The 27299-nt window shown below is 46.4% G+C and overlaps 1 long non-coding RNA gene and 1 pseudogene across 2 annotated transcripts in view; one reads left to right on the top strand and one right to left on the bottom strand.

The window, feature by feature from the left end:
• Window positions 1–18505, top strand: part of LOC149353225 (uncharacterized) — a 30906-nt pseudogene extending 12401 nt beyond the window's left edge. The window contains exons 11-12 of the transcript XR_016290936.1: window positions 895–1073; window positions 18005–18505. The product of XR_016290936.1 is annotated as an uncharacterized LOC149353225 (transcript). The remainder of the gene's footprint in view (window positions 1–894; window positions 1074–18004) is intronic.
• Window positions 827–20116, bottom strand: LOC149353224 (uncharacterized). Its single transcript, XR_016290937.1, has 4 exons — window positions 20018–20116; window positions 19492–19658; window positions 1769–2980; window positions 827–1050 (listed from the first exon to the last, which is right to left on the bottom strand). It is a non-coding gene; the product is annotated as an uncharacterized LOC149353224 (long non-coding RNA).
• Window positions 20117–27299: the final 7183 nt, after the last annotated feature.

The following is a 27299-nucleotide window of genomic DNA, read 5'->3' as shown; positions in this document are numbered from 1 at the left end:
ACCCCATAAACCAAACCAACCCAAACCAGACATATTGAAAGGTTTGGTTTGGTTTATTGGGGTTTAACGTCCCAAAGCGACTGAGGCTATGAGAGACGCCGTAGTGGAGGGCTCCGGAAATTTCGACCACCTGGGGTTCTTTAACGTGCACTGACATCGCACAGCACACGGGCCTCTAGAATGTGTTATATTGACTGGACATGATCATTCATCAACATCATGGTGCATACACATCCAGATACTGAGTTATCCTATAAGCCATGTAGCTGACCCTCCCATTGGAGCCTGTGGCACTTTACCATCGACCAAAAATATTTGTCATTTATGAATGCCGTCATGTCATCAGCCCGACTACGCCCAGTGCAGGAAAAATGCCTCTCCCATATCTCTCCAATTAACCATCTTATGAACCTACAATTGGTATAAAGGGTCAGCACAGCTGTGTTAGTCAAGCTGCAAGAATCTCCCATAATCTCTCAAGGACCATGGTCATGCAGCCCGATCCTGAAGTGCTCAGGGCTGTTCTCCACCGTGCATGCTTTTGTAAATTGTAGAGTTTAAATGAAGTGAGGCTAAGGGCCACAGCAAAGCTGACTGACTGATGATGGCCAAGTTTTTGTATTACCATCACCACTTTTTCTTTTTCAGGCGTAAGTTTACCCAGGCCAAATAAACAATTTTATTTTCTCACCATGTAGTAAATACCATGTTCGGACAATAAAAAAAGAAGATGTTCCTGTCTTATCATGTGATAGTAAAGTTGCATTGCTACCTATATTAGATGATTGTCCTCACTTGTATAATTGAGAACCTTTATGCACTAAGAACATTTCTTGGGCACCTTTCACCTTAAACAGCCTGTAGGTCTGATAACTTGTGCCTTGAATTTATTAGCAGATGTGCCTGTGTCACTCCAGAAGGACGTGCAAAAGCCCTTTTGCTGGCCCAGTTTTGTGAGCTGCCAGGAGAAAATGTTATCTTGCTCTTGGAAGGCTGCTGCAAAGGATTCCCGAGGCAACAGTGCCAGCCATGTGGCAGAAGAAGCGATTCCTGAAAAGCGCAGGAAGTGCGAGGTATTGAACTTGGCTTCCTTAAAATTTCTAGTATTGTTCGCACATTTAAAACTTTAAAGCACTTTTAAAGCTTTGCTTAATATAACATTGCTGCAAAATTGAGTAAAATTTTTGCTCATTTTTTTGCATCACACATTGAAACACTTAGTAACAAGTAGGCAGCCCATATGCGGCCACTTTTTAATGTCATTAATGAAAAATGACATTCCATGTCACAATCTATTACTCCAAGTGCAAATGCTTCTGACGTAGTTTGTCATGTGGCGTGCATTCTTGAAAAATTATTTCCTAATAATAAGCTGATCTTGCATCGTGAATGGTGAGGTATAGACTACGATAAGTAGTGCACAAAAAGTCTTATTGGCTACATTTTAATGGCTGCACAACGTTCACATGTAAGCATTTTTTTGAAGCAATGTGCTGCCATCTTAGACGACCAATGCAAAAAATAAACAGTGCTTTGCTCATTCCATGAACTCAAGGAAGCATGCAAAATGAAAATTTGCTCTTATATTTGGGAAGCACTCACTAGAGCAAGGCTTCTGCAGTCCAAAGTATGGAGCAGGATAATCTCAATTTCAGTGGCTTCTGCCTGAAAGTGCTTTCTAATCCTGGCATTCTAAAGCTGTCTCACGTGCTGCTTCCTTGAGCTAGAACTTAGTGCCCAAATTTTTAGAAACCAAAGTTATACTTACATTTCTGGGAAGAATTGCACCAACTTCATATATTAGGATTCTAAGATCTTTTCAGGCTCGGTGACTTCTTCTGCGTTAACTTGCTTCATAGTTGCAGATGGCTGTCCTGCCTTTTCAGATTCGGTGACTTCTTCTGCGTTAACCTGCTTTATCGCTGCGGATCGCTATCCTGCCTTTTCAGGCTCTGTTACTCTTTCTGAGTTAACCTGCTTTCTTGTTGCAGATGGCTATCCTGCCTTTTCAGACTCGATGACTTCTTCTGCGTTAACCTGCTTTATCGCTGCGGATCGCTATCCTACCTTTTCAGGCTCTGTTACTCTTTCTGAGTTAACCTGCTTTCTTGTTGCAGATGGCTATCCTGCCTTTTCAGACTCGATGACTTCTTCTGCGTTAACCTGCTTTATCGCTGCGGATCGCTATCCTGCCTTTTCAGGCTCTGTTACTCTTTCTGAGTTAACCTGCTTTCTTGTTGCAGATGGCTATCCTGCCTTTTCAGACTCGATGACTTCTGCGTTAACCTGCTTTATCGCTGCGGATCGCTATCCTGCCTTTTCAGGCTCTGTTACTCTTTCTGAGTTAACCTGCTTTCTTGTTGCAGACGGCTATCCTGCCTTTTCAGACTCGATGACTTCTTCTGCGTTAACCTGCTTTATCGCTGCGGATCGCTATCCTGCCTTTTCAGGCTCTGTTACTCTTTCTGAGTTAACCTGCTTTCTTGTTGCAGACGGCTATCCTGCCTTTTCAGACTCGATGACTTCTTCTGCGTTAACCTGCTTTATCGCTGCGGATCGCTATCCTGCCTTTTCAGGCTCTGTTACTCTTTCTGAGTTAACCTGCTTTCTTGTTGCAGACGGCTATCCTGCCTTTTCAGACTCGATGACTTCTTCTGCGTTAACCTGCTTTATCGCTGCGGATCGCTATCCTGCCTTTTCAGGCTCTGTTACTCTTTCTGAGTTAACCTGCTTTCTTGTTGCAGACGGCTATCCTGCCTTTTCAGACTCTGTTACTCTTTCTGAGTTAACCTGCTTTCTTGTTGCAGACGGCTATCCTGCCTTTTCAGACTCGATGACTTCTTCTGCGTTAACCTGCTTTCTTGTTGCAGATGGCTATCCTGCCTTTTCAGACTCGGTGACTTCTGCGTTGAGTTCAACTATATCTTCTGCTTGAGCGGAAGTCCAGACCATGGGGAGCTGTCTTGGCTTTAGATGCGAGCTGCAAAGAGGTTTTGCAAATCAATTAGGGCTGAATTCAGCAGCTGCATCGTAGGCGTGAGTTACAGCGCTACTCATGTTAGGCACCATGACTTAATTCTGCCATAATAGCCAAGCAAGCAGTTAACATGGCGCAACCACTTCATGAAACATTGAGTGCCGCATACTTCAAGCCTAGCTCGCAATCGCAGAGGCGGCTAGGCAGTCTACGAACATCTCTCAAAAAGTCCTTATATGTATGCTGTAAAAACCGGGGGGTATCGGGATTCAAGCCAAGTAGTTTCCACCGATCAGGGAGGTGACCTAACAAGGTCTAGGCCTAGGCAGACTAGGAACCGGCACCGGAGCTTAGTGCTTCGGATGAACGACTGCCACATGGGGAACTGCTACGTCGAGGTGGCCTAAGCAAGGCACTCTAGCGGAATGCTTCGGATGGGTGACGAGCACGCGGGGCCGCACTACGCTTCAGTGATCTAGGTCGATTACAAGCAGGCACAGCATCGGAGTAGTTCGGATGAAGGATGACCGCATGGGCACCATTAGACCTAAGTCGATTACGTTCTTGCATGGCATCGGGATGCTAGCGCAGTGCTTCGGGTGAATAACGAAGAGATGGAGCACCAATACCTCTAGGTGGCCTAGGTCGATTACGGCCCGGCATCGTATCTCGAGGCTTTGGATGAATGACAAGCACGTAGGCCAAAACTGCGTCAAAGCGGTCTAGTTCGGTTACGGGCCAGCACTGTGACGGAATGCTTCCATTGAAGGCCGACCACATTGGGCACCGCTAGGCCTTAGTCGATTACGGCTCTTCACCGCAACAGAGCACTTTGGAAGAATAACAGCTACGTAACGCACGTTCAGTGAGCGCCGAAATCACAGCCCGTGAGCGGTTTCCCATATTCGTCTGCATTGGCATGCAGCCGGGTAACGAACCGGCAATCTTGTACTCGCGCAGGAAGCCACAAGCTTCTAACAAGCATTGCAGACACTGACACCCAACACTGACATTGAGTATGTGATCGTAGAGATTGTACCGAAAAAGAAAAGAAAAGGAAGAAGTGTATTCATAGTCAACGTGTACAGCCCACCCAAGCAAAGAAAAGGGAAATTTTTTTAACTTTTTCACGGTGCCCACAGACTAGCGAAAAAGCAATACGCTAGTCATCTTGGGGGATTTCAACGCCATGGACAAGAGCTGGGGGGTACCAAAAAGCCAGCATTAAAGGTAAAACGCTAGCCGAGGTTGCAGGTAACTTCAACTGCAACCTACTCACGGACCCAGCAACATCTACCAGGATTGGAAATAGCGTCAGCATCGACACCTGCCCCGACCTCACATTCTTAAGAGGAATCGGACAAACATAATGGGAGAACCTATTGGAAAATTTAGGCAGCGACCACTACATACTCAAGACGCAAGTAACCTCAGACAGGCTGAGACGCCAGTTGGGCACGGCAAAAATAACGGACTGGAATGCATTCCGTGAAGCATGCGACAGCAACCTTACCGAGAATGGCATACAGTCGTTAGAGGAATGGGGAAGCATGATAAGGGATACGCAAGACAAGTACACCAAAATCATAAACCGAACAGCGGAAACACCCGAGGTGGATGGTCGGCTGCTCAAACTCTGGGATGCTAGGCGCAGTCTCACCAGGAGATGGAAAAACAAAAACACTGCAGGAAACTCAAGCTTAAAATTGCCGAAATTACAGCGAAAGTAGAGGAATATGCCACATAGCTGGCAAAACAAAATTGGCAACAATTCAGCGATTCTCTTAGTGGGACGCTAAGCGCGACACGGACTTGGTGCATCCTTAGAGTGCTCCTCGATCCGACTAAGATAAGACAAAAGCTGAAAACAATAAATCCATATACCGGTTGATTCACCAGTTCGAGGGCACTGACTCAGAACTCCTCGATTGAGTGTGCGCCTAATGCTTTGGTAGCACGAACCCCCCGTCCTATACAGGGGAATACCGAGGAGACAGTAACGCTAATCTGGACAGACCCATCACACGAGAAGAGGTCTACGCGGCCATGCGAAACACCACCAGAAATACGGCCGCGGGTGCGGATAAGATAAACAACGCACTCATCTGCAACCTCAGCGATGCGCTGGTTGCTGAACTAACAGACTTTCTCAACAAACATTGCAAACTGAAACTGTCCCCGAGGAGTGGAAACATGCCGAAGTGGAGATGATACCCAAGCCAGGCAAGAAACTGCAGATAGAAAACCAACCTCAGACCGATCTCGCTTACGTCATGCCTGGGAAAACTATACGAGCGAGTGGTAAAGCAGAGACTTCAAAACTACATGGAAGACAACGAACTGATCCCTCACAGCATGTTCGGCTTTAGAGAAAAATTATCAGCTCAAGACGTACTCCTTTATATGAAGGTGTACTTCGGAACGTTCTTAGGGACGGAGAAAACATAATAATGGCCCTAGACAACAAAGGGGCTTTTGACAATGTGAGCCATGAAGCAATCCTTACAGGCCTGGACGACCTGAACTGTGGGCGGAGGATTCACAGCTTCGTCAAAGCGTTTCTATCAAACAGAACTGAAACCATCGGTATAGGAGAACTTCAGTCAGAAGTTTCGAACGCCTAACAAGGGAACACCTCAAGGGTAGGTCATTTCACCCACGCTATTCAACGTGGCCATGATCGGACTGGTAAAGCAACTAGAAGAAATCGACGACATACACCATGACACTTATGCTGACGACATCACAATATGGACTAATGCTGGCTCACTCGGCAAAAAAGAGGATAGGCTACAAGAAGCGGCCACCTGCATGGAAAACTACGTCAAAGCAAGAGGGCTAGCGTGCTCGACCGAAAAATCTGAGCTCTTACAGGTGGGGAGAGGAAAACAGAGCCGAACAGTCCCTACCAGTAAAAAACTTCGACTACAAGTCTACCTCGAAGGAGAACCAATACCAGAGAAGACACTCATATGAGTCTTGGGGATGTGGATACAGTCAAATCAATGCTGTACTCATACTCTTGCGCTATTAAAGGCATCTACACTCCAAGTGGCCCGCATGATTACGCGCATCTCACACAGACGTCATTGCATGCGAGAAGAAGACACACTCAAGCTGGTCAGGAGCCTAGTGGTCAGCCGAGCAACGTACAGTCTCCCATACTACAATCATATGAAGAGTGAAATACAGCAGGCGGACGCGATTTTATGCAAAGCGTATAAAACCGCGCTTCGATTAACCCATAACACCTCAACTGAAGAGCTCTTAGCCTTGGGACTGCACAACACATTCAAGGAACTACGAGAAGCGCAGCATGTTGCCCGAATGCTCAGACTACAGCAGGCCCCCACAGGCAGAGTTCTTTTAGAGAAACTGGGCTACACCAAGCAAATTCGACAGATATTAAGGCGAAAGCCTTTAATGCCTCATCATTGTAAGCAGGAGTTGTCGACAGAAATGTCACGTTTTTCAATTGGTCGAAATGGTCGTTATGTCAGAATGCGCTAATTTCAAATGGGGCCAATTGTACTTTGGCTAGTAACCATGCAACTGATTAAAGGGATAGTATAGTGATGCTCCAAGTAAGTGGGACTGAGTTTAGTTAATTAGTTAACCAATTAGCCTAGTTAACCTTTCTAGTCACACTAGACAAATAAATAAAACCGAGTAGGAAGTTCGTCGAGTTGGGGAATTGAACCAGGGTCTCCGGAGTGCGAGAGGAGCACGCTACCACTCCGCCATGCCAGCTCGATGGTTTCGAATGAACAAAGGCACGTCTAGTGAATACCGTGTTTTCGTTCACTCCCATCCTCCTCCCTTTTGTTACGGCGAGGTTCAGGTGTCCACAGAGATATGCGAGCCAGATACATTTCCTTTCCTCAAAAACTAATTTACTGACGAGCAAGGCGTAGAGCCGAACGGGCGATGGCGTTCTGTGGACTCCCTGGCAGCGTTGCAAGACGCTAAAGCGTTCCACTCTTAGAGGTAAAGCTTAACATCTTAACCACACCTCAGTGACACAAGCAGCAACACCGCTGCTTAAGGCTTTCGTCTCACCGCGCTTTAGGTCAACAAAGTGCCCCCAGAATTTTTTTGAGAACTGAAACGATCCCCGATGAGTACCGCAGCACACTCAGGGTGGCACCAATACCACGAAACATGGACCCTAACCTCCACAAAGACCGCAGAGAGGCAAGGGCCGACCGCTTACAGAAAACACATGCATCCCAGGATACAACAGTGTATGTGGATGCTGCCACATACGCCATGACAAGGGTACAAGGCACCAACAACGCAGTGGCAACTGTAGTCAACTTGGAATTGCACGAGATTACCTGCGCCTCACTGCAAGATAGCTGAGGCTGAAGAAGCGGCCGTCGCTCTAGCGGCAGCGGAGGGCTATTGGACTGGGCGGTCACTGACAATTCTTACTGATTCACAAGCAGCCTGCCGCAACTATCTTTGCGGCAGAGTTGGTCACAGAGCGCTCCGCATACTCCACTCTGTAGACTGCAAGACGCAACATACACATGCAGAACCACACAAGCCAATCAAACATAAGATCATCTGGGTACCGGGGCACATGGGGGTGGCAGGAAACCCAGAGGCTGAGGAATCCCTGCCAGTACCTCAGGAATACTTGGCCATACTCAACAACTACAAAGGCAGCAGGATGCGGTAACCACCACCGCACAAATCCTTAAACAAAGAGGATGTCACATGGAGACAACTTCAAACGGGGTCATATCCAAATCTAAACACACTAAGCAAAATTCAGCCCACACTTTACGCACACAATTGTCCGTGGTGCCATGAAAAACCTACACTGTATCACATAACATGGGCATGTCAAAAAGTCGACGTCGTCCCAGTTATACCAAACCCAAGTGCGGAGCAATGGGAGGGTCTGCTCTCCAGTGACTGCCGCGATGACCAGATCAGTTTGATACGGCGAGCTCAGCTGACGGCAGCATCCAGCGGAGCCCTGTAATAGGGGCAACCGACTGTTGCGGATGGACTCATCTGACTGCATAATAGCACTTGTGCTAGAGCTAAATAAAGTTATCCTATCCTATCCTATGACATTTCTGTAGCTCAATTAATATTGTAGTGTAGGTAGAATAAATTTTGTTCTGCCTGCATAATTGTAATGGTTCCATATTATGCCATTTAATTTGCATCTTGTGTGCAAACTTATGTTGCATTGCCAACATAATCTTTGCTGCACGCATTCACCCCGTATGGATACTGCTGCTCCTGAGTAGCATACTCAACTGAACCACTGGAGCGGTATGACTGTGTGTACCTTTAGTAAATTTCTGGGAAAAATTTATGCATTCATCTGGCTGCTTGGCATTTTCATGTTTCATACGTAATGGCAGATGAAATGCAGATCTGACCTAAGGATGAATGTGGCCATTTGTTAACACCATTTTACAGTAGTGATATTTGCAAAATGGTTCATTCTATTTATCTAGTTTGCACTTTTGTTCACTGTGTAGTGCATGTATGCCCTAAAGAAAAAATCTAAAACCGTTGCAGAGTAAACAATTCGCCTGACTTGGTTGCTGTGGACATCGGGATGCCACAGCTAGCATTTGTGATCTCCAAATGCTCACTTTTATGTATATGTATTTCTTCAGGGGTGGATGCAGAAAGGAAACAGCTTGGAACCCCTTGTGGTTGTTTTCCAGATCTAGATTTAATCTCTTAGGATTGCGTCATAGCGTATTAGTCTTCGCAAAACAGTGCGCAGGGTAACAGGACACAGACAAGAAGACACAGACACAGCGTTGACTAACAACTGAGGAATTTATTGCTTTGCTCACAGTAAATATATGAAGCATCGTCCGAATATACAGAGAAGGAAAGTCATGGAATGGTCATTTTGTCGCCTCTGTTATGATTATTTATCCAGACAGTCAATTTCGTTTTCCATTAACGTTAGTGATAATGTGCTTGAGTAGGTTGAACAATTCTTATGCATGATGTACGTCTTGTATATATCGCTCATGAGTTATCGTTAATATTTTCTTGGAATTCTACAGCGTCGAAAGTGTGGAATCCACTCAGTCAGACACGTGTCTTGCTAGCTTGCTGCCATATCCTGTCTGTGTTGCCGGCATATTACATTAGAGGAATGTTCACACGCTGACCTTATTTCCCAACATATTATGCTCCACATGACAGAGGGATCTTCTAGGCTAAGCCAATTGCATGCTGTGAACAAGCAAATGAGGCCATAGCAAAAACTTACGCAAGCCGCAAAAGAAGGTCAAGCACCCAACAGTGAAGAACGAAGCCTAAAAACTTGTGTGAAGCCAAAAACTTGACCAAACTTGGGCTGGCTGTGAAGAAGAGTGAGGGGCTATGCCTGAATGCCTTCTTTGTGGCAAAAACACGCTAGGATAACTGGCCTTTCAGAGCAATTTTCTATGAACAAGGATCATGGCAGCAACCCTTGGGGCAGTATCTCAAGAATGCTCTCCTTGCTCACCGTGGAAGACCGTTTCCTGGTAAAAAAAGCCAGAAGTGTCCGCATTCCTCTCGAACAGCTGCACAGGAGTGTCTTCTCTATTGTCATCAAGGACTTACATTACACGCTGCCGCCAGTGGCGTAGCCAGAAATTTTGTTTGGGGGGGCTCATGTTGCAGCGTGGCCTTCTCATAGAATTTGTGGAGGGATCAAACAGAAGAATAGTAACTGCATTGCCACTGACAATGCCACTGTGTATTAGATAACGCTACACACTGTCAAGAGAAGTGAAATCTGCATTTTTTTTAATAAAAGAATATATTCGTATGTCATAAAAATCGCACCAACATAACTGATACCAATGCTTCCATGTTTTTGCATATTTAATAAGTAAAGAAAATATCACACGAAGTCTAGAACTATCTCAGTCTGAAACCAGCAAAGCAGTGCATGCCGCTGATATGAAAACGTATTAAAGGCCATGTAATGATCAAGTAGAGGACAAATATATTAATGAATTTTTATCGTTCAAGAACCTTAACATTTTTGTACAGGGCCGTCCACTTTCATCTTGAGCACCGCTCACTGCGGCAAGCACTCCGCGGAGCGCCTCTTTCGGGTGCCCGGGGAACTAGCGCGCAGACACAGTGACAGCTGTAGGTGGGGCCTCGGCCGCCTCGTCTGCTATGCGCAGCAGTTCCGCCGAGCTCGCCGAACCGTACCAGCTTTGCGGTGAAGTTACCTTTAGTTTTGCTTTGCGCACGCAAATCGAGAGTTGACCACAGTGCTTGACTGCGCGTGGCTCTGTACAGCATGCTAGGTAGCGGTGGCTTCTGTTGCTCGTGTTTTCGTTGTTTTTTTCCATGCGATCAAGCAAGTAAAGGCTCTCATGGGTAAAACTTGCTCTATGCGTGACTTAAACTCGTTGCTGTACCTGCACTCCCTCAACTTAATTGCTCAACTGCCTCGTGCTGAACAGCTGAATATTCCCGCAAGGCACACAAATGTTTTGAGCTGATGCGCGCCCATCTGTGAGCTTACGAGCTCGAAGTTTGGCGCTGCAAAGTCAATGGTAGGTTGCTGAAGTCGTCACCCTATGCCAAAGCTGCAAGTAGTTGCGCAAGGAGATGCTCCTCACTCGTCAGCATCCCCAGGCAAGTTGAGTCGCTTGATGGGCTGAAGCCAGTAGCTGACACCTCCTCCCTGCTGCAACAGATCAGACTTTGTTCGGGAAGAAGTGGCGCGTAAACTGTCTCTTCTGCCGAGCCCTAACGAGCGAGCTCCATATTTGGCTCCGGCTCTTCGACATGCTATCCAAGAGCAGGTTGCCGAGGGTCTTCCACTGAGCATCTCCACCAAATTTAAGCCGGTGTTTATTGAAAGGAGCTGGGAGGACGAGAACAGAGGCAAAAACAGTCCGAGGGCAACCAGGTCGGGCACAGACATTCGTGGCGATAGAAATACGGCTGAAACAAGGGACATCTTCTTCTTTGTCATGAGTCACCTGCTTTGTCTGTGTCATCTTCTTTACAAAGAAGATGGCCCTTCGCCTCAGCTGTATTGCCATCGCCACGAATGCCTGTGCCCGACCTGGCTGCCCTTGGACTGCTTTCGCCGCTGTTCCCGTCCTGCAAGCTCTTTCTTTTCAATAAACTACGCCTTACAGCTTTTATACATGCTTTGCGTCTGTCATGTACGCCATGAATTTTGTCATTGACTTTGTGATGCCCAACTTTGAGCTGACGAAAAGAATCGTGTGAGCCGCGGAAATATTCTGGATGTTTGGCAGGAAGTAGCTGTGCATGTGAGTTGAAGGAGCGCCAGCACAGCAAAGAGCTAAATTTGAATCACTCATGGAGCAATTTTTACCCACGAAAACCTTTACTTAGCTGATCGCATGAAAAAAATAACGAAAAAATGGCTGGTTATAACTCTGTTAAACCTGGTTAGAAGTGCAAAAGCGCTGGCTTAATGTGGATTAACTTGATTGAACTAGGAGTCCAGAATCAAAATCAGTTTATTTAAACTAACAAACAGTACATACACATTTGTTAAATACAGGAGTCCCAAAGCTAAAGGCTGCACGGGGGCCTCCTTTTTGGCTGGCAATTTGAAGGTCACCATCGTTTTTGGCATGGTAAATTATGGTGGACATCAGTTGTCATCCAAATCAGTCATGGTCAATTTTCACCAATGGCCCGGGGCCAAGTTTGAATGTCACCATTGTGTTGGGCACGTTCAGTTATAGCCGGAAATCGATTTTGGTCGTAATCTGACTAGGTCAAATTTCGGGGCTGGCCCAAGCCTAATTTGGCAATGGCGCGAGCCAAATTTGACGGTCACCATCATGTTAGGCATGCTCAATTTGTGTAAGTGGCCGGGCCCAAATTTGTAGATAACTATGTGTTATGTTTATTTTAACTTGACGCGGTGTCGCTATTGCTAGGCAACAGCACAAGAAAGAACGAAAAAAGGAACGAAAGATTGACAAGAACCATGATCGGTATTGGTGAGCGTACGAGTGCTTTTAGCACTAACACGCAGAGCAGAAGCCAACGCTACCTTACATGCACAGAGCCACGTGCAGTCAAGCACTGTGGTCGACTCTCGATTTGCGTGCGCATAGCAAAACTAAAGGTAACTGCACCGCAAAGCTAGCGCGGTTCGACGAGCTCGGCGGAACCGCCGCGCTATAGCAGACGACGCGGCGAGGCCCCACCTACAGCTGTCACTGTGAGTGCGTGCTAGTTTCCTAGGCGCCCTGGAGAGGCGCTCCGCAGAGCGCTGGCCGCAGTGAGCGGAGTTCAAGATGGAAGTGGATGACGCTGTACATATGCAACGGCCAGGGAAAAATCTCAATAACGCTGTCCTTTGTTTCAGCGTACGGCGCATCAGCAGCTGTTACCGATGATGTATTGCGAGTAATCATACCGAAATTTTAGTCGCAACAGCGATCATTTGTATAAACGAGGAGTTCTGCAAAATATACCTTAGAAGTGCAAAGATACAACTTAATAAAGGACAAAAAGTGTCACTGGAAAGAAAGTCACTGCATGTGTATACAAAACCTCGCAACAAGATATTTAAATACACGTATATCTCCATTAAATCTATGTGTCTAAGCAAAAGTCACTCTATATAATGCGTCAAACAAGGCAAATAAACACCTTGCGCAATCACAGATAGTAAACTTTACACACAGAAGGACAGACGATCCAGGCAAAAACAAAACTATGATAGCAGAAGTACGTGGGCCATGCTGCGGTCGGTGACAGTTCGAAAAAACTTCGGGGGGGGGGGGGGGGTGAAGCCCCATAAGCCCTCCCTCCCCTGGTTGCCACATACCGCCTTGTTTGAGATGGTCAGCATCATCATCAGTCTGACTACACCCACTGCACGGCAAAGGCCTCTCCCATGTCTCTCCAATTAACCCTGTCCTTTGCCAGTTGCGGCCACTGTATCCCCGCAAACTTCTTTATCTCATCCGCCCACCTAACTTTCTGCCATCCCCTGCTACGTTTGCCTTTTCTTGGAATCCACTCCGTTACCCTTAAGGATCAGTGGTTATCTTGCCTTTGCATTACATGCCCTGCCCAAGCCCATTTCTTCCTTTTGATTGCAACTAGGATGTCATTAACCCGCGTTTGTTCCCTCACCCACTCCGCCCTGTTCCGATCTCTTAACGTTACACCTATCATTTTTCTTTCCAAGTCTCGCTGCGTTGTCCCTAACTTAAGCTGAACCCTCTTTGTTAGCATCCACATTTCTGCCCCATAGGTAAGTACCAGTAAGATACAGCTGTTTTATACTTTTCTCTTTAGGGATATTGGCAAACTACCATTCATGATCTCAGAGAACCTGCCATATGCACTCCACCCCATTCTTATTCTTCTAGTTATTTCCCTCTCATGATCCGGATCTGCGGTCACTACCTGCCCTAAGTAGACATATTTTCTTACTACTTCCAGCACCTCGCTACCAACTGCGAACTACTGTTCCGTTGCTAGGTTGTTGAACATTTCTTTGGTTTTCTGCATGTTAATTTTTAGCCCCACCGTTCTGCTCTGCCTGTCTAACTCGATCATGCTTTGTAGTTCTTGACCTGAGTGGCTTAGCAAGGCAATGTCATCAGCGAATCGCAAATTACTCAGGTGTTGTCCATTAACTCTTATCCCCAACTCTTCCCATTTCAGGCCCCGGAATACCTTCTGTAAGCAGGCGGTGAATAGCATTGGCGAGATCGTGTCTTCCTGCCTGACACCTTTCCGTATTGGAATTTTATTGCTGACTTTGTGGAGAACTATAGTAGCTGTGCAATCGTTATAAATATCTTCCAACATTTTCAGATAACATTCTTCCACACCCTGATTCCGCAATGCCTGCATGACAGCTGAGGTTTCCACTTAGTCAAATGCTTTCTCGTAATCAATGAAGGCTATATATAGGGGTTGGTTATATTCTGCACATTTCTCTATCACTTGATTGATCGTGTGAATGTGAATGTGTGAGTGTGAATGTGTGATTGATCGTGTGAAGTCTAAGGTTGTCCTGACTCTATTAGCGATTACCTTAGTAAATACCTTGTAGGCAACGGACAGTAAGCTGATTGGTCTGTAATTTTTCAAGGCCTTGACGTCTCCTTTCTTATGAATTAAGATAATGTTAGCGTCCTTCCAAGCTTCTGGTACTCTAGAGGTCACAATGCATTGCATATACAGGGTGGCTAGTTTTTCTAGCGCAATCTCTCCTCCGTCCAACAAATCTGCTGTTACTTGATCCTCACCAGCTGATTTCCCCTTTGCATTGTTCCTAAGGCTCTTTACTTCATCCTTCGTTACTGGCGGGATGTCCCACTGCTGTACTCGACTGCCTCTCTTAGTAACTTGATTACATTCGCTACTGTATAGATTTGTGTAGAACTCTTCGGCTACTTTAACTATCTTATCCATATTGCTAATGACATTGCCCTCTTTGTCTTTTAGCGCATACGTCTGGTTTTCACCTATGCCCAGTTTTCTCTTCACTGATTTTAGGCTACCTCCGTTCCTTAGAGCATGCTCGATTTTCTCAACGTTAAACTTTCTTGTGTCGGCTACCTTGCTTATTTATTAACTTCAATGCCTCTGCTAGTTCTATCCTGTCTGTGGAGTTAGACGCCCTCATGCTTTGGCATTTCTTAATCAGATCTTTAGTCTCCTGAGATAGCTTGCTGGCATCCTCTCGAACTATCCTACCACCTACTTCTGTGGCGCACTCTGAACGATAGCTGTGAGATTATCATTCAGTGTTTCAACACTATGGTCGTCTTCTTCAGTTAAAGTGGAAAATCTGTTCTCCAGCGATATTCTGAATTCCTCTACCTTCCCTCTTAATGCTAACTCATTAACAGCCTTTCTCTGCACTAGTTTCCTCCGTTCCCTCTTCAAATCTAAGCTAATACAAGACCTTGCCATTCTGTGGTCGCTACAACGGACCTTACCGAGGACCTCCACATCCTCTACAATGCCAGGGTGAGTGCACAGTATGAAGTCTATTTCATTTTTAGTCTCACCATTGGGGCTCTTCCAAGTTGTTTGCGGAAGAAGGTATTCATAATCCGTAAATTATTTCTATCTGCAAACTCTACTAATAACTCTACCCTACTATTCCTAGAACCTATGCCATAGTCACCTACCGCCTGGTCTCCAGCCTGCTTTTTACGTACCTTCGCATTGAAGTCGCCCATCAATACAGTGTACTGTGATTTTACTTTGGTCATTGCCGATTCCACATCCTCATAGAAGCTTTCAACTATCTGGTCATCATGGCTTGATGTAGGCGCGTAGGCCTGCACCACCTTCAGCTTGTACCTCTTATTAAGCCTAATTACGATAGCTGCCACTCTCGTTAATACTATAAAACTCCTCGACGTTGCCAGCTTTATCCTGATATATGAGGAATCTCACACCTAGTTCTCACCTATCTGCTAATCCACGATAGCACAGTACGTGCTCTCCCTTTATTACTGTATACGCCTCGTATGTCCTCCTAACCTCACTAAGCCCTATGACATCCCATTTAATGCCGGCTAATTCCTCCAACACCACTGCTAAGCTAGCCTCACTTGATAAGGTTCTTGCGTTAAACGTTGCCAGGTTCAGTTTCCAATGGCATGCCTGTCCGGAGCCAGAGATTCTTAGCACCCTCCGCTGCGTCACAGATCTGACCGCCGCCGTGGTCAGTTGCTCCGCAGCCACTGGGGACTGAGGGCTGTGGGTTAAATGGTTTGTTCATAGAGTGCTGCGGCCAACTACTGCACCAGGGTGGCCAAATCCTGTTCTGGTGAGGAACTGCGTTGTCAGTTCTGGTCACCGAGATCAGGCTGCACTCCAGGCCTGGTTATGCAATTCCATCGACATGCGGAAGGCATCAGTTCCATGGGGGCAGTACGATTCCAGAACCAATGCGAATTAATGCGGTTAGATTCCTCGAGTTGCTAACCATCTATTTCCGTTCTATGTAAAGCTTATTCATCTGTACATACAGTGGCAAAGTTCCCGCGTTGCACCTATTCTCGTTGACCTTCTGCTAGCCTGTCAAGATAGCCAACTAAAAGAAGCTTCGCGTGGCACCAATTTCATAACGACCTTCCGATTTGTGGATGACTTCATAGTAATCCACAGGTTTCATAACCAAGGGCAACACAAGGGCATTGTTGACATTTTTAAGACCTTACTTAAAGAAGGGAATTGTGCTAAAAAAGACACGGACGAGAAAGGACATGGCCCGTCCATGTCCTTTCTCGTCCGTGTCTTTTTTAGCGCAATTCCCTTCTTTTAGTATTTACGACCAACTCGCCCAACAACGTGCTCTCTTGAATTTAAGACCTTCTCAGAAGTTCTTGCCAACTTTGAGCTGACCAAAAAAAAATGCCAGTGGAGGTACAGCTTCAGTTTCTCGATCTATGGCTGTACATATGTGTTTATCTATCGGCTGTACATATGTGCTGGTGTTGCGTCCCGTGGTCGAAAAAAAGGGTGTTGCTACAGGCGCACTGCAAAATGTCCTAAAGAGATCGTGTATTCACCATCAGCAGGAAAGCGTCGAGGCCCAAATGACAGTTACCTGAAGCTTGTTTTCCAGATGACCTCATCTGCAGCCTTGGCTTAAAGATAATGAACGAAATTTACCGTACCCTAACGGAACTTCAGAAAGAAGAATGGAACTTAGTTGTCATGGCATATGTGCATGATGTCAGCCACGCTCTAAAGAAAGTGGTCGGGCGAGCTAGTGTAAACTTAGTATGCAACACGTCTGTCAAAGGTGCTTCAAAGACAGCGTGGTGTAAGAGAAAGCAAAGGGACCAATCCACAGCATGGGACACTGGCTTTGTTTACGAGATCCCTCTGTCATGTGGAGCAGTATATGTTGGGAAATAAGGTCGGCGTGTCAACATTTGTCCAATGGAAGGTGTTGGCAACACTGAGACAGGATATGGTAGCAAGCTAGCAAGACACGTGTCGGACTGTGACTGCATCCCACACTTTCAACAATGTAAAATTCTGAGGAAATATAATCGACAACTCATGGGCGAGATATATAAGATGTACATCATACATAAGAATTGTTCAACCTGCATAAGCACATCATCACTAACACTAATGAAAAAGGAAATTGACTACCTGGATAAACAATCACGACAGATGTGACAAAGTGACTGTTCCATGTCTTTTGTTCTCTGTATTATGCATGACGCTTCCTGTATTTGTTGCGAGCGAAGCAATAAGTTCCTCAGTTGTTAGTCAGTGTTGTATCTGTCTTCTTGTCTGTGTCCTGTTATCCGGCGTGGTTTTGCCAAGAATCATGCACCAACTGGCCCGACTTTCCGTGAAGTAGTTTAGTGACCTCGTGTAAATTTTTCTTATGGATTTTTCAGTTTAGTGGCTGCAGACATGGGAGATATGTTAACTTAGCACTGTTGCCTGCCTTTCAAGATGTTACATACTTGGTAAAATAATGAATGCATGTTTTGTGTTATGCTGCAGCCGACCACTGTCATGGAAGGGGATGCGTCGCTGACTTTGACACAGATACTATGTTTTCTGCTGTCGCAGTGAATGTTACACCTGACTTGTCGTTGGTGTTATTGTAAAGTATTTTAAAGTGCGTTATTTTCGCCTTTGTTGTCGTGGTGTTTTTTGCCATTTATAATCAGTTTACTCTCCAGCCAGCCCACTAGTTTGCAGTTCAAGCTACAAGCAGTTCGTGCAGAAATAATTACATGGCCTGACCACCTTCATTAAATTTCATAATAGGGCACTTTTTTAGTTAAAACATTGTTTTATATAATTCTGTTTAGAGCTATTTTTTTTTCAACCACAATGGACCCTTTGGAATGGTTCAGGGAAGAACAACTGGCGCTTGCTCACCACATGGGCAGATTATTTTCTTTCTGTTAGCGTTGGCATAATAAAACACATCATTAATGAGCAGTATGTTGGCATTTTATAAGGATCATTGAGCAGTGTAAGCTGATATGAAATGTTTTACTGTTTCTGTGTGAAATGCAGACTCGCACCATGTATGCCGTTCTTCGAAGAAAATTCTGAGGTGGCTGAGAGCCTGTTCGTCAAGGGAGGATGACTACTCAGCAGGCTCACCATTGCGGCTCACTCCACAACTGCCATGAAGTCAGGAATATGGATGTTCAGCATAAGCTACCTTAAGTTTGCATAGAAGCTATTATGCATCTGGACACTTATTCCTGGGAGTTAGTGTCACAGTCCAAGCCTTCCTCAAGCTGGTTTACAATGCTGCACAAGCATGAATTTTTTATTGTTTGCTCTAACAATTAGGAGGTAGATATAAGTGCAGTGGAATCTTATTCTTGCAGTGCCATAACACTAATAAAAGCAGGTGTGGTGAAGTTGTTCCTTGAAATTATTAGTGTTCCTTGGATGGCAGTAAGGAATTCATTGGAGAGGCTTCTTGTGCTTTGTTTATGGATGTGTTTTATTCTGATAATAATTTTCCACATTTCTGCAGTTTTGTGATTTGTGTTTCAAGAACTGTTTTTCGTATATGTCTCAATAAATGTTTTTCATAGATGCACGCAGCCTGTGTGCTGCTGTGAAGAACTCCAGTAATACAGGTGTATTACGTTATGTAGGCATTATAATGGTGGATTAAAGCTTAAGAAAAGTAATAAAAGTGGGAACAAGTTATGAACCCATTGCATGCATTTTTCCTGAAGGGAGTAGGGGCGCAAGAAGCTCTAAAAGGCCTGTGGCTCGGCGGTAATAGTGTGTGATCCACCTGAACACCTTTGGGCCACATTTTTTTTCATTTTCGGGCGCGTTCTTTCTTGAAATACCCCGTGTGAAAGATGCATGAAAGCACAAGACTCCCTTCTGGGCCGGGTGATAGACACCTGGAAACGCCTTTAAAGGTGCTGTTTTTTTAATGTGTATGAATGGCAAGAATTTCATTTTCTTGCCATTCAGTTTCATGTTCGTTTCACAGATGTAATGCGCAAGTGACTGAATAACTCCAAATATTTCTCGCCTCCGTTTTTGTTGCACCTTCTTTTGACCAAAAACATGTACCAACTATCCCAGCAACAGCTCTAATTGAGTTTATTGACAGCTGTCGTCTGTTCACTTGATCACAGAGCTTTTTCTCAGCTAGTCGAAAACACATCCAATTTGGGCTGCTCCATTCAAATGATCCACTGAGTGCTGCTTCAAACAATATACATTGCCTCTTCTATTACCACATATGTGACCAATGTTTGGTTTATTGAGGTTTAACGTCCCAAAGCAACTAAGGCTATGAGGGACACCGTAGTGAAGGGCTCCGGAAATTTCGACCACCTGGGGTTCTTTAACATGCGCTGACCACACAGCACACGGGCCTCTAGAATTTCGCCTCCATTGAAATCCAGCTGCTGTGGTCAGGATCGAACCCGCGTCTATTGGGTCAGCAGCCGAGCGTCGTAACCACTGAGCCACCGCGGCGGGGCTATTCACGTAAAGAGAGAACTCCAAGTTACACTTACGTCGTAGTCTGAACCTGAAGTACACGCTGTCGGTGCTTGTGACACAGGTCACAAACACATCGACATAGTCGGCCACTGTGCCTGGCTCCCCTGTAGAGCTGCTTGTAGACTGCTGCTGAGGTCGCTCGGCACACCGTTGCCATTCTGGGTGGGAGAACTCCGGTAGACTGCAGGCAAACAAGCAGAGATCATTGGTATAAGACCACACATTCCTTGTATAAGCAGGTAAGTGTTGCAATCGTGTGAGCACCAAATATAGCGTCAGTCTACATGGGTCAATGAAACAGTCCTGCACACGATATGGGTTTAGAACTCAAGTGTAAAATTCCGCCTTCGGGTGGGGCCGGAAACCGCCAAAATTGCTAAAGTTCGGCCCTTACCCGCATTTAAACGGCACGTCTTCGGAATACTTTCGACCACCTAGGGATCTTTAACGTGCACTGATATCGCTCAGCACACGGGCGCCTTTTGCACTTCGCCTCCAACGGAACGCGAAGGTTCTTATTATTATCTGAAAATGACTTACTGCTGCTTATCTAAACCCTAAACCTCGGCCGAAAGGTGCCGCAACGTCAAGAAGCCGCTTTGCTTCTACAGATGTATGCTAAGCCAGCGGCGCAATCACCGCCTCGTCCACCATGATGATGATGATGATCGGAACGGCGAGCAGCGACAAATGACGCTAGCGCCGAGCCTCGGGACTCCCAGGTGGCCACGCAGTTACAATTAATACATCTCGAAGTCCTACTGGCCTCACGTGCTCTGGTGGCATATTGTAACGAAATCTGAAAACTGCGACCAGCCCGCCGCGTAGGCTGAGTAGTTAAAGCAATCGTCTACTGAGCCGGAGTACCCGGGTTCGAACCCGACCGCGGAGACCACGTTTCAATGCAGGCGAAATGCAGAGCCGCCCGTGTGCTATGCGATGTCAGTGAAAGATAAAGATCCCTACGTGGTCGAAATTATCACTACGGTACCTCTTTCTTCTTTCACTCCCTCCTTTATCCCTTCCAATTACAGCGCGGTTCAGGTGTACACCGAGATATGTGCGACAGTTACTGCGCCATTTCTTTCCCCAAAACCAAACCGATTTGTGCGGCCAGCCGAGCAGCCTTCCACGCAAGACTAAGTAAGCACTCGCGATGAAGCGCTCGCGTGGAACTTGACACACAGCCGCAGTGGCGGAGAAAAAATTTCTCACCTTAGGCATCGTTGATCTGAAGCTTCCCCCAGAGGCCTTGGCACATCCAGAACGACGATGCAGAGAACAAGCGCTAGGCCTAGCTGATCTGAAGCTTCCCTCAGAGGCCTTGGCACATCCAGAACGACGATGCAGAGAAGAACAAGCGCTAGGCCTAGCTGATCTGAAGCTTCCCTCAGAGGCCTTGGCACATCCAGAACGACGATGCAGAGTAGAACAAGCGCTAGGCCTAGCTGATCTGAAGCTTCCCTCAGAGGCCTTGGCACATCCAGAACGACGATGCAGAGTAGAACAAGCGCTAGGCCTAGCTGCTGGAATCCCGAGAGTGAGAGCGCTGGTCGGGCGCCGGTCGCGATTGGGCCTCGGTACAGCCATGAAGAATTCAGCACAGGACCATCCAGAGAAGAACGAGGGCTAGGCCTAGCTACAGGAATGCGAGAGTTGGTGTGATGCAGCGTTCGAGCGTCCTCCTTGGCGGCAGCCCTTCACTGTTCTTACAAGGTCATGGTCAGTCATATGCTAGCTGTGGTCCTTCGCCATCGATGATGATGATTATGTCCTCGTGTTGGCGGATGATTGGCCAGGCTATAGTGTACTAGAATATGGGGTAGTGTGTTCAGGGAGGACTCGCGGCTGTCGCTGTTGATGTCGAAAGCCACGAGATGGCGCCACCAGAGCATGGGCTGTCACTGCATGCACTCCTCCCGATACGCGGCGGTGCGTTCTGTACATCGCACAGAGTATTTTTGGTCCTTTCAAAAGCCAACACTTCAGTAACGTGTCCTGTAAATGTTTGTCATTGTACATGCACGACAAATAAAATTAAATGCGATAGGACAAGTCGCGCACGGAAGAAAAAAAAAGAGCAGTGACTAGCAGACGGCCGCAAAACAGCCAAAATTGCGGAAAAGCAGCTCCAAATTCTTTTCCAATAGCTGCATTGTGTACAGGCGCAGAGAACTTACAGCGGGTACTGCTGCCGAGGAAAGTTTGAACACAAGGGTAATGAACAAACTATTGTGCATACTGCAGCGAGCAGGAAACACGACCTCGAAATCGTGACCAATTCATGATCAGACGGCCGCGGTGGCATACTTATGAACATCGTCTGATTTTCGCATGCAGTTTTTCCTTTTCGCCCTGCCTCTCGCGACTGTTTGGTGCCCTTGACAAAAAAATGACAAGTAGCTCGGGTTATTGGGAAGCAACGTCGGCACGGCGTCCGGCGTCAACTCTGGTTTCCCGCGTGGTATGTGGACTCCTCCGTTTATAACGCACGTGGACGTAATCTCTGAGAATGCACGATGGCTCGAAGTGCAGTTTCCATACCGAGTACGTTTCATCCAGGGTCTTGTCTTTCCGGTGCAAATTCCGCTCCCATATCTTCCTGAGCGCTTCATCTTTTGGAACAGCGAAAAGCAACGGCTGCTCACCCTTAGTCCAATGGTAGCCTGTTGTGCACACAGGTCTAAAGCAGTGCCGTTGCCGCCGACGATTCGGCATTTCTTCACTGTCGGACGGCCAGCGGCAATTATAGCACGAGAAAGGGATCACATGAAAAACTTTCTGTGAGCCGCGTACCACGCAACTGCGTCAGTGCACGCGTACGCGTCACTGACTAGCAGACAACGAAAAGCTCGCCTTTTCCCGACAGCCATGCTACAGCAGCGCCGCCGCACTTTCGACGCGCGCCGCGACACGCCAATGCATGGCGAGCGGCGGTGCCTGAACACACTACCCCATATTCTGCATAGCGGATACAGACGCACTCATGTACAAGGAGTGGAGTATTTGGTCGAGCCACGCGGGCACGAGCCTCGTCTTCTTCACGAGCCTCGTGCTGCTCTCGCTTGACATCTTCTAAGTCGGTGCCGGAGAAAAAATGCTCATTAAAGGTTCTAATAAATAAAAATTCAGACGGCACTTTGGCTCTCTAAAGTGCTGCAAGGCGAAAGCGTTTCCTGGCGCATTGTTTTATTTTTTTTATCGTTTCATATTTTATTTTTTGTTATTTTTATTTCTATTTCTTTTATTATTTTTGTTTCTTTTCCTATTTTTTATTTACTTTGTTTTATTTATAAAACCCATGCATTCACTAAATGCGCCTTCGTGGCGGAGTTGCGGAGTGGTAGCATCTCCACTTCAAATGCCACAGGCCCTAGTTTGATTCCCAGCCTCTATACAGGTGTTTTAATTTGTAGTGAAGCCGAAACGCGGACACACTTGCTAACATTCCTTGGCCACGACAGTATGAGGCATTAAAAACCTTCCGCCTTAATAATTTACCAAAGTGTGGTCACCTGATTCGCCGCGGTGGCTCGGTGTTTAGAGCGCTCGGCTACTCAGCTGGAGTACCCGGGTTCGATCCCGACCGCGGCGCCCGCATTTTGATGGAGGCGAAACGCAAAGGCGCCCGTGTGCAGTGCGATGTCGTGCACGTTAAAGATCCCCAGGTGGCCGAAATTATTCCGGAGCCCTCCACTACGGCACCTCTTTCTTCTTACACTCCCACCTTCCTCCCTTTCCTTACAGCGCGGTTCCGGTGTCCACCGAAATATGCGAGACGATAACTGTGCCATTTCCTTTACTCAAAAAACCAATTTTCAAAGATTCTGCCCTATAAGCAAACATTCTATGCGCTCGCATTTCCGAAGTATGCGCTCGCATTAGTTCGCCTGCTGCAGGCAGTCAAAGAAGCGGAAGGCTGATGCCTTCAGGCCTTTACAACGAGAAAGCTTGTCAAGCAATTTCGAAGAAATTTGTGGAAACCAAGCCGTCTGCCACAAGGATCAAAGGCAAGGCTGTTGACCTGTGCGATTCCATGGAGCTGCAGAGCCTGGCAAGAGCTGTTCTGAACTCTTCTGTGAATAATTTGTCCATCTTCTTTGCGATTAAGACCCATAAACTAGATGCACTGTTCAGGGCCATAGTGAGAAAGACTTGGCAGCAACATAGCCGCTTTTTGCTTAAAAACTTGAAGAATTTCCATGTTTGTGACCCTTTTCCCACAAAAAACTCTTTAGATATGTAGTCGGCATGTTGGAGAGGGAAAAGGAGGTGGTTACGCCTTCTCTATAGATGTTGTAGATATTTTTTACTCCGTGCCCCATAGTTCATTGCTGTTCGACAATGTATTGATGCAAGCGGCGCTATTGCATTTCAAAATAAGGCAGGGGTGCGCGCTGACAATTTTATGTATCTTTTAGAGTTTTATATTGAGTCCACCTTCATCCAGTTTGACAACCGGTGGTTCCTACAACGCCAGGGCATTTGCATCGGTTCATGTGCCGCGCCAGTTTTATATAACATTTTTCTCAGATCCATTGACAACATATTGGCATCACTAACTGACGACGGAACTGTCCTAAAGATAGTTAGATATGTTGATGATTTTTTAGTTATTTTAAAGAGACATGACAGAGGCCGCTATGAGGAGACTGCCATGAAAATTTTAGAAATGTACGCATAACATGAGAAGGGGCTGTCTTTCACATTTGAGCTTCCTCCAGCTTTTGGACCTTAATATTAAACTGGGGGACGGAAGTGTTTGCTGGCGCTACCTGCTCAGGACCAAGAAAGATTGTTTACCGTATGATTCTTCTCAGTCAAAAACTGTTCAGAGGACTATCGCCACCCTTTCTATGAAATCAGCACTCCTCAAGTTGTGCTCTCACATTATGCGGGCGAGCTTCCAGGGTGAGGTGAATAGACTGCGTAAAGCAGGGTTCCCTGACCACGTCTTTGCTGCTGTGACCGAGGCATCGCTGCAGAAACTTAAGGGCAAGCTAAAGGGGCAACGCTGGAAAGAAACTTTCGGTGAAGGTAAACCAGTGGTGACACCGTATATACACAAGGTGTCCCACAATTTAAAATAAGTTGGCAACAAGTACGGAGTCCCCATGGTCTTCTCCGCCCCCTGCAAATTGGCCAAGATGTGCCCCAAGGTTAGCAGCGGTGCTAAAGCAACATCTGGGTGTGGGAAAAAGCACTCGAAGCCCTACATAAGGTAAGCCATGGGAGTGGTCGACGAGACGTGTGGCATGGTGTATGTCAGTCAGACTGGACGCTGCATCAACGAGCGTGCTGGGGAACATAGAAGGTCGTTAGGGAACACATCACATCCGTCCGAAAACCTACCCACCCATTGCCGCTCTTGCATTTTTATTTATTTATTTATTGGTACATACTGTCAATCCCATATGGGATTATAACAGGAAGGGCATAAGTTGAACAGTCTAATAAAAAGAACCGCGTACCACGACTTCACGAGATTAAAATTCTAACTAGAAGTAAAGATAACATTAGCTCGCGAACTGGCAGAAGCTTTTTTATCAAAGAAAGGAGTGGCATGTGCGCCAGCACCACTTCTATCTCCCTACGAGGAAGTGAGCATGGATTGCTAAAAAATACGCGATTATGAGAAGTTTTCGTTTGTGTGTGTGTGTGTTTTTTTTTTTTTGTTGCCATTTAAAGAAGTGCGTATGCGTTCACCTTCTTCGGGCTATATATATGCAACATGTGGTTTTCAATACACATAGTTGGAGTCAGCGCCTGTCCTGTCCGTCTTTTTGTGTGGTTTGTGTAAAATTTAGCGCTGTTTTTACTTTCCTGAACACAATTGCTAGAATGAATTTAGCGGTTCATGCATGAGATCCCTGAGCAAGGTTATTGATGTTGGGTAGTTAGCATGCTATGCTCGCATGAAAGTGTCCAACATACTGGCCACACTTTAATCACGCTCTCCTGTGAATAGCACAAACCTTTCAGTTTTATGCTGAATGAGCGCGCACGTGTCTGCTTTCGGCTGAGTCGTGAGCAATGCTGCCATGCATGGTCACACCCCACCTGAGTGTTAAACCGGCCTCTTAATGCAGCTCTTGTTGCTGAATGTTGCAATCTGCTTCCATTGCGTATGTTTGGAAAGCTGGCTGTGTCAACAGTGCCTTCTGCTGCACCAGTGAGGATAAGAAAAATTGTGCAGTATTTTGTTCTTGGTCTTAAATACTATACTTATCTTCATAGCATGTTTTTGTCTGGCTGGCCATGCAAGGAATGCTTTCTCATACAGCAGTGAGGATGGGCAAATATACTTAAAGTTTGAGTTCTTGACCCTGAACGAAAAATGTAGTATCATAATGTGTTGTAATGGTGGCCGTGCCAACAGTAACTTTTGATTCACAACTCGAAGAGCCACTCATAGAGGTGACAGAAACGGAGAGGGCCAAGAGCATACAGTAGACGGCAGGGGAGGATTTATGGGGTTGGCGGTGTCGCTCCCCTCCAAAAGACTGAAATTTTATATAGGATAACCATTCTGAACGCCTTTTTCTCAATGAAAAAAGTCCAAGAAATACAAGTTTAAAATGTGACTGCCCCCCATACATCCGCCCTTTACGGCATGGCATCATACCATGTTTGACATCCACAGATCTAGTATTGTGCATAATATATATGACCATAGCTTTTCAGACTTCTGAAAGTCTAGGAATACCCAGTGGCTGCATGCAGTATAAGTTTCACGGTGTTGTGCATGATTTCAATGCTGTGTTTCACGTTTTATGCGCAGAGCTGCAGCTGTACACACCGCTTTTCTCTACTTGGTGAAATACTAGCTTGTCACTAGTGTCACTGCATAGTAGCACACTTTACTTGTGATCGACAATACAGACAATGAAAGTCGATCTATTGTACGTAATGTATGCATAGAATTATTTTTCTTCAACATAACCACAGGCATCAATGAAATACAGCGCCCATGTGGATCCTCATTTCACTAAGTACTTTTATCACAAATAACACTATCACAGAACATGGTGTTGTGAACGTGAATTTCTAACACCGGAACGCTCCCAGTGTTGCGCGTTCAGCCGGTGAGCTACAGAGACGCTCCCCAAGGACGGCGTCCAAGCCGGCGTCTCTCCGAGCCTGCGCGTCGTCATCGTGGAGCGCGTTGTGCGTTCGGGCCGGACAGCTACGGGAACGCTACCCGGGTTGGCGTTCAAGCCTTGCCGGCCAATCAGCCAACAGGACGCTCCTGATTGGACGAAGAGGGGCGGGAGTCTGTGCCGACTCTATTTAAGGGCTCCCGTCTCCTGTGTCTGTGTCTTTTTCCTGTTCAGATGCATCGTGCCATGTATCGTGCTTCTCGCTACTTGTAAATATGTAAATACATATACTTTTTTTTTTCACGCTGCTCCTTAAGCCCCCGTCTCTTCATTGCTCCGGCTGGTCGGCGACAGCGGACCCGCGTCCCGACGGCAACTGAGAGCCCGCGTCTCAACAACTGGATGGCAGCGCTGGGATCGAAGTCAGCTCTTCGCATCGCCTAGCAGCGTTCGCAGTTGCAAGAGCTCCCACGTTGGTGGACCCCATGATCGTGGCTCTGTGAGTGTCCGACCTTTCTTCCCTGAGGTATTTTGCCAGGCTTTTGAATTTAGTGTCAATGCTGGCAGGCTTTCTTTGGCAGTGTTGTGAGTACTGATTGTTGTACGCATTGCTAAGAAGAGATAGGGGATCGGTCGAGTGTCTGAGCGCATCATGGACCTGAAATCTTTGCAAAAGCCGGATCTAATTTTGATCAGCAAAGAATTAGGGGTTGAGCTTGGGA

This window comes from Amblyomma mixtum, chromosome 3 (assembly GCF_055824585.1).
Source record: "Amblyomma mixtum isolate Tamu chromosome 3, ASM5582458v1, whole genome shotgun sequence".
NCBI classification, from domain to species: Eukaryota; Metazoa; Arthropoda; class Arachnida; order Ixodida; family Ixodidae; genus Amblyomma; species Amblyomma mixtum.
This window is presented reverse-complemented; position numbering and strand designations above follow the sequence as displayed.